This window comes from Petromyzon marinus, unplaced genomic scaffold (assembly GCF_048934315.1).
Source record: "Petromyzon marinus isolate PM22_M1 ecotype Great Lakes invasive population unplaced genomic scaffold, UKy_Petmar_22M1.pri1.0 PM_G_Scaffold_11, whole genome shotgun sequence".
Taxonomy (NCBI): Eukaryota; Metazoa; Chordata; class Hyperoartia; order Petromyzontiformes; family Petromyzontidae; genus Petromyzon; species Petromyzon marinus.
This window is the reverse complement of record NW_027422662.1, coordinates 5136875-5154744: the sequence shown is the minus strand read 5'-3', so window position 1 is coordinate 5154744 and position 17870 is coordinate 5136875.

Here is a 17870-nt window from a genome sequence, read left to right as displayed (position 1 = left end):
TCTTGTCTGGCATTAGACACGTCTGTACGAACAGTGTTTTCATTAGCCTCCATTTATCAGTTAGGGGAACAACTAAGCTCGAAGGGGCAGTACGTGTCGTTCTGGTCACTCAACACGACGTGTACTGTTCACGGACCACTGAGAAAACGCGTTGCAACAACACCATGCATAAATACAAACTGACAATTTCAGCCAGTGCAGCAGCTTTATATAGCATGACCACATCGATTCAAGTTTCACAAACTTCTTATTCGTATGTGCAGACGTGCAGCAACTACAATAATGTTTCTTTGAGATGGTAGAGCCGGATGACTGCGTCAGCTGTAGCAGATTGTATCACTGTAAGGCCTCCATTATGTTTGTGAATCGGGCATTGAATTGTTATATGTTCCATGGTTCTGGGTGACCCCAGTCGCACACTGGAGAGTTTTTTTTTATTTTCCTTTTTTGTGCATCGACCGAATGTTGTTTAGGGTAGCCCGTAAGCTTTACGGAAGATTGAAGCCAGGTACCTTTTACATCGGGTCTTTCATGAGGTGTTTGTGTCTTGTGGACTTCATTCGGATTTCCAAGAATCACGTTTGAATGTTGCCTTAAAGCTTTCGTGACTGCAGGAATTCACATTCTTGGGTCTTTCGGTAAAGTCACGTAGATAGGTTCAAATAAAATAAGAAAAAAAACTACGACGTTTCGATCACAGCACAAGCAATCGTCATCAGGAGAGCAATCTTATTATCCCTGAGATCAGGGCTAGGCCAGCCCTGAACAAGATCCGTTTACCATTGGGAGAAGTGACAACAGCAGATGTCAGTGTGAAGGCGATCGGTATTACCTTAGTGTCGCGGCATCTCTTCAGAAATGTGAGTGACTTGATCGAGTCGACGGATCTTGTTCAGGGCTGGCCTAGCCCTGATCTCAGAGATAATAAGATTGCTCTCCTGATGACGATTGCTTGTGTTGTGATCGAAACGTTGCAGTTTTTTTTGTTATTTTCTTTGAACCTATCTACGTGACTTTACCGAAAGACCCAAGAATATCACGTTTAAAGTTACATTGTTGAAGGTTAAGCGCGTGGGTCCAAAAAGGCTTGCGCGACTCGAGTGCTGGCGAGGGACTGTATTGAGATCCGAATGGATGGGGAGACGTTCGTTTTTCCACGATTTGCTGTGCTTCCCGGACAGTTGCAGTATTGAGGCAAATGGATGGGGAAGTGATGCGTGGCAACTCGAGAAGCCAGGATTTTGGATCCTGCTTTAAGGTTCCAGTGCCACCGCATTGCATCGTTCAATTGGACATCAACAAGCCGGGTGCGTGCCGAGCTATTTATGGTCCATGCCGTTGCACAGAATACACAAGGACCATGGCTTATACCATAGCACCGGTGATAAATAAGAATTATCAAACAAGAACATGGAACAAAAGCTGAAAAGTATTTAGGAAAAAAGTGTGGAGTGGTGCATGCTGAGAGTTACTCTGGGATGGAAAGAGGAATGCAGATGTACTGACATCGCAGACGTCGCTGTGTAATGCCGGCGCTAGAGGGGCACGGTGTGCGATGTACTCACATCGTGGACACCACGTATATAGTGACATAGTGGATGTCACTGTGTAATGCCGGCCCTAGAGAGGCACGGCGTGCGATGTACTCACATCGCGGACACCACTTGTATGCGGGTGTCGTGCTGGCCCTAGAGGGGCTCTGTGAGCGCTGAGTCATAGCGCTGAGTGACACCACGCTCAGGTGTGCATTGCCGACCCCTACAGGATGGGGTGTGAGAGTGTCGGCCATGGAATCGGGTTACTTTAGGCCATGGCACTCTGGTTGACCCTGGAGAACACGTGACTGGTAAAGTCTACACAGGGTCCCCGAGTGGGGGGCTAGGGGTGGTCACGTGTCGGGGCGAGATCCTGCTCGAGGATTCTAGAAGGTGGTCGTGGCCAAGGGTGCGGCCAGCCACGACCACGGAGGATATAAGCTGGGTCCCCAGAATTGCTGTTGTCATCCTGAAGATCTACATTCGACGTCCGTGAAGAGTCACCAACACGTGGACCTGGACCCAAGCTGGGGTCCTGTCCGTTGTAGCTACTCCCAGTGTAGTTACGGTGTAATTAGTGTAGTTAGCCTGGTGGTCACGTAGCTAGTTACGGTGTAATTAGTGTAGTTAGCCTGGTGGTTATGTAGCTAGTTACGGTGTAATTAGTGTCGTTAGCCTGGTGGTCACGTAGCTAGTTACGGTGTAATTAGTGTAGTTAGCCTGGTGGTTACGTAGCTAGTTACGGTGTAATTAGTGTAGTTAGCCTGGTGGTCACGTAGCTAGTTACGGTGTAATTATTGTAGTTAGCCTGGTGGTTACGTAGCTAGGTACGGTGTAATTAGTGTAGTTAGCCTGGTGGTTATGTAGCTAGTTACGTTGTAATTAGTGTAGTTAGCCTGGTGGACACGTAGCTAGTTATGGTGTAATTAGTGTCGTGATTCATAATAAAGGTTTTTGGGTTAGATCGCGTTAGTTATAAATGTGTCGTAACCCTCCACCACCCGACACGGCCAATCAGCAAAAAAGTGTCACGTTGACAAAAACTACACACCGCTGTGTTGAAGGGTGAATCCACAACATTTACAGTTTGAATACGACGTTTCGCTGGTAATTACATCCAGCATCATCGGGCAATTCGCCAGAATGGTAAAGCCCTCACTTGCTCCCGGTCTTAAATAGAGCAGCAGTAGGGTGACGTCTTCATTTAACTCATTCAGGTGCAGTAATTATATAATCGATTGGTGATCAGTGACAGCACCGTGACTACACGGGATGTCGCGCTTGGCCTGAGCAAAAGGCAGACGGCACAAAGAATGAAGACGCACAATATGACACTGTGAACTTGCGAGACGATTTCGTTTTGCACGTGCGACAATCACCGCCATTCTGCTGGGTAAAATGTGTAGTACTCTTTGGTTCTATTGGGTAAAGTCACGTAGGTGAAAATAACATAACAAAAAATCACGACGTTTCGGCCACAACACAAGCGGCCTTCATCAGGTGAAGGGACGAGACTGTCTGGAGGACAGCGCTGACTTTACCCAATAGAACCAAAGAGTATGGATCCTAGCAGTCACGAAAGCTTTAAATCTAGAATTAAAATGTGTAGTCCAATCACTTGGCACTAAACATTTTATTTAAATGTGAAGACCTTTGTCGATCCACTGCTGGATAAATTCCTCCACCACGATGTTTCTGCCATGGGGGTTGTTTGACCATCATTCACCACATTGGTCAGTGTGGATTGGTGGACAGGTAGGTGCCCAGAATTAGTTCAGATATCACTCGCTAGTGATGTCATCCGTGATCAGTAATCAAACTTGAGTCGCTGCTGGGTTCATAGTGCATTGCGCTAACAATTGCACCGCTACTACACCTTAAACATTGAATGTCATCATTGACCACGATCAATCCACAGCTGGATGAAGACCTCCCGGTGCTATCCGTGTACCTGCTTGAGTCCCGAGTGGTTGGGGTCATCTGAGTGCAAGTGGTGTGTGGTTATCCACGTCGGGTGAGTTTTCTCACCAACCTGCATTGACCAGGGTATAATGACTAACGGTCACATATCTTTCCCACAATTTTAACGCATCTTGATACATTAACCAGAATCTGAAAATATGAAATATTCATCATTACGAGGAAATAAAACAGGAAGGAGACAGACTTCTAAACATGGATTTCTCTTTTCTTAGTTCTTTCGGTAAAGTCACGTTGAAGGGAAACAATAAAATAATCAAATATATAAAACAATAAAAATTCTCACAACGTTTCGACCATAACACAAACGGTCGTCATCAGGTGTGTCGGTTTGCATACATTTATTTATTTTTAAACGGTGTATTTAATTATTTATAAAAACGTTAGCGCCACGCGCAGTGATTTGGCAGTATATTTAGAAGGACTAGTCCATCTATGTTCTGAAAAGAGGAGGGGGGAGACGAAAAATGTTAATGTATGCTGTCTGAAAGCCACTGTAAGCGTGAACAATCAATTAAGACCTGAAATGGTTTATCAAATCTTTCCAATGATTGCTAAGCCAGAATCCATCTTCTCGGTTGAAATTGTCTCTGTGCTTGTATATGTGGATAGCCTCATGAACGAATCTCTCATGGTAGCCAGATGGCTTACAAAGAACCTCTGTCTTGGAAAAGTCAATGTCATGTGAGCCTACTGAATTATAACAATGATCTGCCACGGCCGAGGTGTTGGTCCTACCGTGTTTAAGGTCTGCTTTGTGTTCACGAATGCGGTCCGAGACATGGCGTTTGGTTTCTCCAATGTAACTACTACCACAGAGGCAACTTAGTTTGTAGACACCAGGGTATTGTATGTCCGGAATCACATCTTTTACAGACGGAACCAGATCACGGATTTTATGTAATGTGTTGAAATGGACCTGGATCTTGTGTTTATTCAAGATTTTTGACATCTTTTTTGTGATACCCGCAATGTAGGGTAAAGTGATGGTTTTGAAAGGCTCCTCAAGAGGGTCCTTCTTCATGGTTTGAGTGATAGCTATGCGGATTGTATAGTCGGAGTAACCATTAGCCTTAAGAGCTTGGTGTACGTGCTTGAGTTCACTGTCTATGTGTTCCTGGTCTGATATGCATTGGGCTCTATGATACAGAGTCTTGATGAGAGAATTCTTCTGTGATGGATGGTGGTGGGAATCCGGTTTCAGATAAGCATCCGTATGGGTAGCTTTCCTGTAGACAGAGTGGCTCATTGAACCATCAGGTCTCTTTTTAATTAGGACATCCAAAAAAGGTAGCTTGCCATCTTTTTCGACTTCCATGGTAAATCTGATGGCTGGGTATATGCAATTGATGTGGTCGAAGAATTGGTCTAGAGCAGGCCGGCCATGTGGCCAGATGACAAAAGTGTCATCCACGTACCTCTTCCATAAGGTTGGGCGCAGAGTGACAGTCTGGATGGCGTCAGTCTCATATTTCTCCATGAAAATGTTAGCTATAACCGGAGATAGGGGGGAGCCCATTGGGGTGCCCTCAGTTTGTTTGTAGAAAGTTCCATTCCAAGTGAAGTATGTATTGGTTAAACAGTGTCTCACCAGGGGGGTACCTCAGTGTTTAGTCCTTGATGAACCAAGTCTTCAATTATTGCGATGGTGTCAGGTACAGAAACCTTGGTGAATAAGGAAACTACATCAAAACTGACAAGCAGGTCGTCTGGGGACAGGGAAATACCCTTGATTGTCGATACCAGGGGAGTAGAATTTTGTACCGCAGAGGTGGTTTTTCCAGTGAAAGGATGCAGGATTTCAGACAAAAAACGAGCCAGTTTGTAGGTGGGGGAGTTGATAGTAGAGACGATGGGATGAAGGGGTGTATCTACTTTATGTATTTTTGGTAAGCCGTATAATCTTAGTGGCCTGGCAGCAGAAGGTTTCAACGAAAACTGTTTAGATTGATCAATTAATACAGTTGAATCAGAAATTATTTTGTTGGTTTGTGTGACGAGGCTGTTGGTGGGATCTCTTTTTATTTTTGTATAACTACCATCGTCGAGTAATTCTTTAATTTTGTTGTTGTATTCTTTTTTATCCATGATGACAGTAGCATTGCCCTTGTCAGCTGAGAGGAGTACAATATCATCCCTCTTTTTTAATTTATATAATTCAAAACGCTCATCTTTGCTGAGGTTGCTAGCTGGCATCTTAGCGTTTTTGAAGGTTGCAGCGATTTCAGATCTTTTTTTGTCTGAAATCCTGCATCCTTTCACTGGAAAAACCACCTCTGCGGTACAAAATTCTACTCACCTGGTATCGACAATCAAGGGTATTTCCCTGTCCCCAGACGACCTGCTTGTCAGTTTTGATGTAGTTTCCTTATTCACCAAGGTTCCTGTACCTGACACCATCGCAATCATTGAAGACTTGGTTCATCAAGGACTAAACACTGAGGTACACCCCCTGGTGAGACACTGTTTAACCAATACATACTTCACTTGGAATGGAACTTTCTACAAACAATCTGAGGGCACCCCAATGGGCTCCCCCCTATCTCCGGTTATAGCTAACATTTTCATGGAGAAATTTGAGACGCCATCCAGACTGCCACTCTGCGCCCAACCTTATGGAAGAGGTACGGGGATGACACTTTTGTCATCTGGCCACATGGCCGGCCTGCTCTAGACCAATTCTTCGACCACATTAATTCCATACACCCAGCCATCAGATTTACCATGGAAGTCGAAAAAGATGGCAAGCTACCTTTTTTGGATGTCCTAATTAAAAAGAGACCTGATGGTTCAATGAGCCACTCTGTCTACAGGAAAGCTACCCATACGGATGCTTATCTGAAACCGGATTCCCACCACCATCCATCACAGAAGAATTCTCTCATCAAGACTCTGTATCATAGAGCCCAATGCATATCCGACCAGGAACACATAGGCAGTGAACTCAAGCACGTACACCAAGCTCTTAACGCTAATGGTTACTCCGACTATACAATCCGCAAAGCTATCACTCAAACCATGAAGAAGGACCCTCTTGAGGAGCCTTTCAAAACCATCACTTTACCCTACATTGCGGGTATCACAAAAAAGATGTCAAAAATCTTGAATAAACACAAGATCCAGGTCCGTTTCAACACATTATATAAAATCCGTGATCTGGTTCCGTCTGTAAAAGATGTGATTCCGGACATACAAACTAAGTTGCCTCTGTGGTAGTAGTTACATTGGAGAAACCAAACGCCATGTCTCGGACCGCATTCGTGAACACAAAGCAGACCTTTAACACGGTAGGACCAACACCTCGGCCGTGGCAGATCATTGTTATAATTCAGTAGGCTCACATGACATTGACTTTTCCAAGACAGAGGTTCTTTGTAAGCCATCTGGCTACCATGAGAGATTCGTTCATGAGGCTATCCACATATACAAGCACAGAGACAATTTCAACCGAGAAGATGGATTCTGGCTTAGCAATCATTGGAAAGATTTTATAAACCATTTCAGGTCTTAATTGATTGTTCACGCTTACAGTGGCTTTCAGACAGCATACATTAAAATTTTTCGTCTCCCCCCTCCTCTTTTCAGAACATAGATGGACTAGTCCTTCTAAATAAACTGTCAAATCGCTGCGCGCGGCGCTAACGTTTTTATAAATAAATAAATAAATACACCGTTTAAAAATATATTTATGCAAACCGACACACCTGATGACGACCGTTTGTGTTATGGTCGAAACGTCGTGAGAATTTTTATTGTTTTATATCTTTTATTATTTTATTGTTTCCCTTCAACGTGACTTTACCGAAAGAACTAAGAATATGAATTACTCCAGTCATGAAAGCTTTAAATCAAAATGGATTTCTCTGTGAGATGCAGTCATTTGATGCCACTATTTGTGATATCTCAGGGAACACGATGTGACAAATCAAGCATACCAGCTTATATGGAAGAATGTCTCGATTCCAGCTCTCAAATCAACAGATAGACACGATGCTTATATAAATAACCACATTGTACAGCTTACCGACCTGCCAAGGAGTTAACCAGTTCTTTCGATGTCCTCTAGTACACAGGTAACTATAGGCTACAACAGGTGTTTCGTAAAGCCAGTAGATACACCTTTCTGCGGCCCACTTTTCAACTCCCACAAAATCAGCAGCCTGCAATACAATGCAGCGATACGGTCCAATTTACACTTCAATGGCGACTAATGGGAGATGCGAATGGACCGTGGAAGACTGGCCCACAAACTTCAGTTTGAGAATGCAGAGGACTAGAGGGAAAAATGCCAAGGAATCCCAATCGGATACCCCCCCCAATCTCTCTCTACGAAGAGTTGACGGCGGGGATTTGAGAGGCGGCAGCAGCAGCAGCAGATGGTGGCCGTACGCTTGTGGCAGCGAAGCCCCGAGTAGCCGTCCCTGCAGGTGCACACGCCAGGGAGCCGCGCAGCGCCCGCCGTTGACGCAGCCATCTCGGCACAGCGCTGTTCGGGGGGCATCGCCAGAGGCGCACGGGAGGAGGAGCCTTTAGCCGTCGGCAGAATCCTTGCATCGGGTAGAGCGGCCCCAGACATCGTCGTCGTCGTTGTCGTCGGCCGCCAAGTGATCGGAGTGGCGATGATGATGCATTGGCGAATGTTCGTGCGTGTGTATGTGGTCACAACGGTGACTTCCTGGGCCTCAATCATGTCGGTGCAGATTTAAATGAGTACCTGGTGTGCTGTGGATACAACGTCAGCATTGGGGCGACAAAAGCGGCTTTGGGGCCGTCCATAAATGACGTCACGCGATTTTGGACGATTTTTGACCCCCCCCCCCTCGTCATTGTCACAAATGTCTGACCCCCCCCCCCAAAAAAAAAGATAAAACATGCTTCAAATCGCTTAAAACTATTGTCATTGTAGTGCGTATTTATTGTGCCGCTGCACTCTGATGTTGTAGGAGAAAACATTTATTAACAAGTCTATTTAATTAAGTGGAACGTGTTGTCTATATTTATTTAAAGTTGCGCATTTTGATGTGACGTCACATTTCTCACCCCCCCCCCCTCGTCACGCATCGTCACAAATGTCTGACCCCCCCCCCCCCCAGGTGCGTGACGTCATTTATGGACGGCCCCTTTGGCGTGGTGTTGGCCACACCACCTACTCATGTAGCCATGCCAACCTTAATGGGCAATGTTATTGCTAACAGTGCTTATCCCAACAACGCTGTATGAGAGACCGCTGTTAATGATGGTGGGTTTCTAGCCACCAGTCTGAAATATCCCCTTGTGATTCAAATACGTTGACGGTAGGCTTACCTTCTTCATGTGAAGACACGACAAATGGAATTGATGTACTGACGGTCAGAGTTATATATTTTGTTTACTGCAATCCCGTTTTTCCTCATTTGGCAGACCATGAACAAATTACATACTAAGTGTTAAAAGTCATTACACGTGGAACCATGTTAAAGGATGTGCAGCACACACTGCAGTGTTGATCGACAATGGAGTAGAAACACTTTCACGTGAACACAGCGTGAACACACTTTTTAAGAATAAGGGTTTCCAGCAATGAGCCATAGGTGGTTGTCACATGCAAAGGATCTTGCCTTATTGACCTTGTTATCACTTTCCATTGCTAAACACACACACACACCTGCAGACCTCTTAATCTGCCACATATAATCGCTCATTATTTGGTTGAAAAATCTTAATATATTGAGATCAGCAGAGCTTGGGCAATTTATGAATGCGCCCGCTCACCTCGCGCAGGCTGCTGTCAAATGATCATTGTTATTATTATATATATAATAACAATGATCATTTGAATCCCTTTGTCAATCCAGTGCTGGATGAAGGCATCCCCATGCATGTCGGTCATTAAGGTTATTTGACCATACTTCACCACGCTGGTCAGTGTGGGATGGTAAATGGGGGAAGTCCCAGCGACGATGAATAAATATGTAACTCTCCACTGATGTGAGTCACGGCTGCGAATTCAACTCAGATTTCTGGGTTCATGTGTATGTTCATCATTTTCATCAGCCATAATCCACTCCCAAAACCGTTGGCATCTCTCATGGTCCTGGGATGTAGCGATCCATTTAGCACCGCTTAAGAACAGGACGCCTTCTTGATTCGATAATTACTCGATACAAGACGTACACAAGCTGAAGAATCAGACTGGCGAACGAGAGGCACAATTGAAATAAATACATCGTGACACGGTTGGCATAGATGAGGTGAGAAGGAAAGGAGAGCACCCCATACCTCTGTAAAGGAGTTCCCGACGACTCACTCGGAGGCTAAGGTAAGGTAGGGGCTTCTGCCAAGGTTTTATTACAAATCTTTAACAATACACAGGGGTGAACAACTCCCCAGGGGTTAGGGGTCCCGGGCTAGGTCCCGACACAGCCGGCTGCCCTGTGCTGTCTCCTCTGCCCCGGCCGTGGGATCAACCAACACAGCCGAGCGAGGAACACAGCCACGTCTAGCCTGGCACTGTGCTCTCCCCTATCCCTACCCTTTTGCCCCTGGCTCCCCGTTTCACCCTTCTCAGACCCTACTCTCCAGCTACGACCCCTCTTACGTCCCGGGGTCCCATTTTTATCCTTCAGGAGCCGTGACGTCACTCTGCTGCCCCGAGCGCATGACGTCACGTCATCGCCCTGGACAGCACAAGTGATGCCACTTCCCCATTCTACTCCTCTACATTACCCCCCCCCCCCCTGTGAAAAAAACAGCCGACCCGGCTGCAAGAAAACCCCAACCTTAGGACAGCACGGCATCCCAGGCATCACAATAACAACAACCAAATGAACGGGAAAAAAAAGTAAGACAGCTTCTTCCGGCCGGCAGTGCCGAGCGGGCGCCGGGGCGGGGTCCGACGAATGGCCGCCCAGGCCATCACTGGAGCCGCATCCCCCTTGAACGGGTATGCGCTGCTGGCCCGCTTCCCCGTGTGGCGTCCGCCGCCGGTGCAGGTGGGCTGTTCGCAGGCAACAGACCCACCGCCGTAGCCTCCGGTGGCCGGGGGGTCCCCGCCGCCGCTACTTGGAAGGGCCCTGGGGGCACACAAACAGGGCGAACGCCGCCCCTGTCAACAGGACCCGGACGGACAGGCACGACAGACGCATCACCCGCCGGCCGCCCCGGAGTTGGGGGTGGATCCCCCAGGGTAGATGGAATATAGCGTTTGAGCTGGGACGGGTGCACTATCCACCGCCGGCGTCCGAACCGAATCCGGACGCACTGCGGCCGGGGGACTTCCACGACCTCAACGGGACCCTGCCAAGGGCGGTGCAATTTGGCAGATGTGCCAACCGGGACCTGGGGACAATGCAGCCACGCTTTCTGGCCCGCTACCCATGGGAGGCCCGCTGCCTGGTGTTTGGGCAGCCGCTCATTAGCCGCCTGCCGGCCGGCAGAATTCTCGACAGCGGCCTGCCGTGCCTCGCGCAGCCGGTCAAGCGCAACTTTCAAAGGGACCGGCACAGCCGACCCCTTCCTGAAGGACCCCACGTCCAGTCGGACGTGTACCGGGGGCTCCGGCTCCCTCCCGTACATTAAATAAGAAGGCGAAAATCCCGTTGAGGCATGAGGAGCCAACCGATACGCTGCCAAGACCCCCGGGACGAACAGGTCCCAGTCCGATTGAGACGTGTTCACATGGTGGCACAGCATGGAAGTGAGGGTGCGGTTCAAGCGCTCTACCATCCCGTCCGATTGGGGGTGGTAGGGCGAGGTGCGGATTTTCTTGGTGCCAAGGAGGTCACACACCTCCTTGAGCAGCTTAGATGAGAAATTCCGACGCGACCAACTGGGCCGCGACGTCCCCTGGGGCCTTGCAATGGCTAGAGCCCAGGGCGCAAGCACACCCGCCGCCTGCCGGCAATCTGGACAAACCGTCCGCATTTCCATGCAGTGCCCCCTTTCTGTGGATTACGTCAAAAGGGTAATCCTGAGGCACCTCGAGCCAGCGGGACAGCTGACCCGAGGGCTGACCAATCCTTAGCGAATATTGCAGGGCCGCGTGGTCGGTTCAGACTGTAAACCGCCTACCGTACAAGTAGGGCCTATACAATTGAACAAAAAAAGCTATGGCCAAAAGCTCCCTCCGAGTCACGCATTATCGCTGTTCCGTCGGAGACAGAACCAGACTGCCGTAGGCTACCACCCTCTCCACCCCGTCGACCACCTGGGCCAGGACTGCCCCAATGCCCATGTCGCTGGCATCGGTGTCAAGCAGAAAGGGCTTCGAGAAATCGGGGTACCCCAAGGGCGGCGCATCCGCCAAGGCCGTGCGAAGCGTCGCAAAAGCAGCCTCCTCCTCCGAGCCCCAGTAAAACCTTTGGCCTTTGGCAGAGAGGGCGTGCAGCGGCTTCGCAATCGTCGCAAAATCGCGGACAAACCGGCGATAGTACGATGCGAAGCCGACGAAGCTACGCACCTCCACGACAGATGTGGGAGTCGGCCACGTCCGGACACAAGCCGTTTTCTCCGGGTCCGTGGCGACACCTGACGCACTAACAATGTGTCCCAAATATTTCACCGATGGTTGTAGCAAATGGCATTTCTGGGGTTTAAATTTCAAGCCCGCAGCGCGCACTTTGGCGAACACAGCCTCGAGGCGTTGCAAGTGCTCGTCAAACGGACGCCCAAAAACAATAACGTCGTCCAAGTAGATTAAACAAGACTCCCACTGCAGCCCCGCCAAAACCATCTCCATGAGACGCTGGAAGGTGGCTGGGGCCGAATGAAAACCCATAGGAAGCTGATTGAACTCGAACAGCCCCTGGGGCGTGCGGAACGCTGTCTTGGGTCTAGAGGCTTCGTCCAGCGGCAATTGCCAGAAGCCGGAGAGCAAATCTAGAGTCGAAAAGAACCGCGCGCCCGAGAGGGCGTCCAGGGAATCATCCATGCGAGGCAATGGATATGCGTCAGCCACCGAGATCTTGTTCAATTTACGGAAATCAACACAGAACCGGAGACTCCCGTCCCGTTTCTTGACTAGCACAATGGGGACACCCCAAGGGCTAGTGGAAGGGGAGACGATGTCCGCCGCCAACATTTCGTCGACAGCCGAGCGGATATGCTCCTTTTCCGCAGGGCTAAAGCGGTGGGAATTAAGCCGAATAGGGGCTGAATCGCCCGTATCTATGTGGTGTTCCAAAAGAGTAGTGCGACCCAGATCAAACTTACTTTGGCTAAACACATCGGTGAACCTCTCGATGAGTTCGCGGAGTTGCTGACGCTCCCCGGTGGACAACGAGGCATTCTCGTCGCACAACGTGGCGATCCACGATGCGTCAGAGTCCCCCGCACGCATCACGCCTGCCACGACTCCTCCATCCGGGGCAGCGCTCTCGGGTGGGGGAGCCGGGGTCGCGTGCGCCAGGACGGCACTGGCCGGGATTACGATCGGCGTGGGCTCCGAATTGAGGACCTGTAGAAAAAGGTCCTGGCCCCCCGACACGGCCGTTAAGGCGCCCACCAATTCCATCGTCCTTGAAAAGTAACTCGACGGGGACAGGAGGATACCTGTCTCCGTGGAGTCCCCTTTGAGCGGTCTGCGCAACCTAAGGGGTACGCTATAACTTGGCCCAATATGCCCAAACTGCTGCCGTTCGCGGCGACACAAGCCCCACGAACCGGCCCTAACGGACCGACGCTGTGGGGTAGGAGCTTGAAAATGGACTCTGAAATAATGGTGGCAGACGCCCCCGTATCCACCAAGAGGCGAACTCGCAACCCCTGCATGCAACCCGCCAACGCTGAGGAGCCAGCAGCTGCCGCCACCATCCGATGTGCCAGCGTGTTCCAGTGGCGGGTCAGCCTGGGCCATCCAGTGGGTGACAATGGTGGTGCACCCGACCCCTTGAGGACACCCACCTGACGATGAACCCTAGCCCCGCTAGATGCATGAGGTGAGGGGGGCGGCCGCGCGGGTGATGCGTCGCGACTCGCCTGGGGCCCTGGGCTCGATGCCGATGAAGGTCCGGGAGGAGTTGGAGCCCCTTTGCTGAAGGCCCCCGGGGCATTCCATCTCCATGAGACGCTGGAAGGTGGCTGGGGCCGAATGAAAACCCATAGGAAGCTGATTGAACTCGAACAGCCCCTGGGGCGTGCGGAACGCTGTCTTGGGTCTAGAGGCTTCGTCCAGCGGCAATTGCCAGAAGCCGGAGAGCAAATCTAGAGTCGAAAAGAACCGCGCGCCCGAGAGGGCGTCCAGGGAATCATCCATGCGAGGCAATGGATATGCGTCAGCCACCGAGATCTTGTTCAATTTACGTAAATCAACACAGAACCGGAGACTCCCGTCCCGTTTCTTGACTAGCACAATGGGGACACCCCAAGGGCTAGTGGAAGGGGAGACGATGTCCGCCGCCAACATTTCGTCGACAGCCGAGCGGACATGCTACTTTTCCGCAGGGCTAAAGCGGTGGGAATTAAGCCGAATAGGGGCTGAGTCGCCCGTATCTATGTGGTGTTCCAAAAGAGTAGTGCGACCCAGATCAAACTTACTTTGGCTAAACACATCGGTGAACCTCTCGATGAGTTCGCGGAGTTGCTGACGCTCCCCGGTGGACAACGAGGCATTCTCGTCGCACAACGTGGCGATCCACGATGCGTCAGAGTCCCCCGCACGCATCACGCCTGCCACGACTCCTCCATCCGGGGCAGCGCTCTCGGGTGGAGGAGCCGGGGTCGCGTGCGCCAGGACGGCACTGGCCGGGATTACGATCGGCGTAGGCTCCGAATTGAGGACCTGTAGAAAAAGGTCCTGGCCCCCCGACACGGCCGTTAAGGCGCCCACCAATTCCATCGTCCTTGAAAAGTAACTCGACGGGGACAGGAGGATACCTGTCTCCGTGGAGTCCCCTTTGAGCGGTCTGCGCAACCTAAGGGGTACGCTATAACTTGGCCCAATATGCCCAAACTGCTGCCGTTCGCGGCGACACAAGCCCCACGAACCGGCCCTAACGGACCGACGCTGTGGGGTAGGAGCTTGAAAATGGACTCTGAAATAATGGTGGCAGACGCCCCCGTATCCACCAAGAGGCGAACTCGCACCCCCTGCATGCAACCCGCCAATGCTGAGGAGCCAGCAGCTGCCGCCACCATCCGATGTGCCAGCGTGTTCCAGTGGCGGGTCAGCCTGGGCCATCCAGTGGGTGACAATGGTGGTGCACCCGACCCCTTGAGGACACCCACCTGACGATGAACCCTAGCCCCGCTAGATGCATGAGGTGAGGGGGGCGGCCGCGCGGGTGATGCGTCGCGACTCGCCTGGGGCCCTGGGCTCGATGCCGATGAAGGTCCGGGAGGAGTTGGAGCCCCTTTGCTGAAGGCCCCCGGGGCATTCCTACACCCCCGCTCAATGTGGCCCTGCTGACCACAGCGGAAGCAGGTCACCGTGGCAGTGTCCTGCGGGCGGGAAGGTCCCGGTTGCCCCCGCTGCTCCGGACGGCGACCACCCGCCCCCCTCCCGCGACGACCGGGCATCGCCAGGGCCGCGAGGGTGTCCACCCCCTGAGAGGCGGCCTCCTCTTCTGGTGCCGGGATCCCCGCGCACACCGCCATCCGGGGCTGTTGGCGGAGGGAGAGGTGCACCTGGATGTTTTCGGCCACCGCCAACGACGTGATCTGGTGATCGCTATTTATGGATAAAGCGATCCCCAGCTCCCGTGCCAGGTCGAGTAGCCATTCCAGGACCATCGAGTCCAGCGCCCTGCCCTGTATATCAGGGTATGTGGCCTGTGCCAAGGCCAGGAGCGTGCAGCGGAAAACCAATGGAGATTCCCCCTCCTCCTGTCGCCGTAGTGAAAACTTCTGGCGTGTCCTGGACGGCGGCTCGAGTACATCGGCCATCCGGAGGTACACTGTCGGAAGCGTAGCCTTATCGGCCGGGGGAATAGACTTGAAGACCTGCATCGCCTTCTCATCCATCTCATCCATCAAGGTGCGGTGGCGCTGCGGCCCCCGTAGGCCACGCCGGAGACGCGGTGGTATAACACGGCCCCGCGGTGGCCCCTGTGGGCCACCCCGCAGGCGCGGCGACGGATCGATCTGCAGCCGCAGCCACAGCAACCTCCCGCGATGCGGCGAGGGGCGGCGGCGTTGCGGCCTCCCCGGGCCACGCCGTAGACGCGGCGAGGTGTGGAGGCGCCACAGCACCCGCGACCCACCTGTCCGCGGCGCCGTACGGAGCCGCGGTGCCGGCGTGCGTGCCTGCGGCGGCCTCCGCATCCGCGGCATCCTCCCGCGACGCGGCGTGGTGCGGCAGCGTTGCGGCCCCCGTGGGCCACGCCGGAGACGCGGCGAGCAGCGGCCGCATTGCGGCCCCCCTGGGCCACGCCGTAGACGCGGCGAGGTGCGGAGGTGCAGCAGCGGCCGCCGCCAACCCCGCCGGCGCGGCGGGATGCGGAGGCGCACTAGCGCCCGTGACCCACCTTGAAGGCGCGACGAGGTGTGGGCCCGCGGCATCGCCAACGGCCAGCCCAGCGGCCCCGCCCGCGAAGAGGGCCGGCGGCGCTGCGGCCTCCGTGGGCCACGCCGCAGACGCGGCGAGGTGAGGAGGCGCAGTAGCGCCTGCGAGCCACCTCGCAAATGCGGCGGCATATGGATCCGCGACCCATCCCGCAATTGCGGCGGAATCCGCGGCCCGGCTCGCCGGTACGGCGAGGTTCGGAGCCGCGGCAGCGACATCCGCGGCAAACCTCCGCGGGCAAGCTCGCAGCCACGGCGAGGCGCGGAGCCGCGGCGGCATCCGCAGCCGCATCCGCGGCCGCCACAGCCGCAACAATGGCAGCCGCTTCCGGCGTCGCAGCGGAAATGACGTCCGCTTGCGGCTCCCCCACCAACATGGCCGCCACTTCCGGCGGCACATGAAAAATGGCGCCAACTTCCAAATTGGCGGGCGGCAAAGCGGCGGGAATCCGCCGGTGCCACGCGGAGTGTGGGCCGGGTGAGTGCGTCCGCGCTCCCACCTCTGTAAGGGCGGCGGTGAGCTGCTCGATCACCCGCAGGAGCAGCTGCGACTGCTCCTCGGCATCGCCCCCCGCCACCGGCGGTGGTGCGCTGGGACCCCCAACCGCCGACACCACCTGCCCCGCCGAGTCCATCTCCATGGCGACGGACTGCCCCCGGGTCGCAGCCGGAGCCTCCCCGACATCGTCAGCACTCTCCCGGCGTCTCGCTGGTGGATTCTTACGCCGCCCGCCCGATTTAGGCATAGCGACGGCAGCGTAACCACTCCTGACACCAGTTGTAAAGGAGTTCCCGACAACTCACTCGGAGGCTAAGGTAAGGTAGGGGCTTCTGCCAAGGTTTTATTACAAATCTTTAACAATACACAGGGGTGAACAACTCCCCAGGGGTTAGGGGTCCCGGGCTAGGTCCCGACACAGCCGGCTGCCCTGTGCTGTCTCCTCTGCCCCGGCCGTGGGATCAACCAACACGGCCGAGCGAAGAGCACAGCCACGTCTAGCCTGGCACTGTGCTCTCCCCTATCCCTACCCTCTTGCCCTTGGCTCCCCGTTTCACCCTTCTCAGACCCTACTCTCCAGCTACGACCCCTCTTATGTCCCGGGGTCCCCTTTTTATCCTTCAGGAGCCGTGACGTCACTCTGCTGCCCCGAGCGCATGACGTCACGTCATCGCCCTGGACAGCACAAGTGATGCCACTTCCCCATTCTACTCCTCTACACCTCTGAAGAGTGGCATAACCTTTCCTATCATAGGGGCACAGCTGACAGTAATTCTAGAGGAATGGAATTATATTATTGCTGTCTCTGAGAATCGCACATCGTGTTTGATCGCTCTCATCGGATAGGGCGACCTGAAAAACTGGTGGTGTACTTTCTCACTCTCGCTTGTGTACAATTACGGGTTACCAGAGCACAGAATGCAAGCTCACATTCACTCGGGTAAGATGGGCTGCAAGCACAGAGGCTAGATGTTAACTACCTCGCCTGGTATACAGGAGGTCGTTGGTTCGATCTCGACCCTGACGCCTGCTGCTGTATATTTGGATGTTCCCCCATTGATCGTGTGGCTTTTTCTCCGAGTCCTCCGGTTTTTCCCTCCCCATTCAGAAGCATGCGTTTGGAGTATTTGGCTGCTAGAAATTTTCACGCGATAAGCCACTTCGTTGAGCTATCATTTGTGGCCAGGTCGCTTCTAAAAAAAAGAGCTTTACAGCTCAGTGGGCCCTGGTAAAATAAAAAATAGTTTTAATTTTGTATGAGAGCGCAACATTCTCGTCGGCAATGGCATAAGACAGGAGGCGGCAGTGTATACGTGGTGCATCTGCGTTCGAGGCTTAGCCAATTTTCACAGCCTCAGATTAATCCACTGCTGGATGAT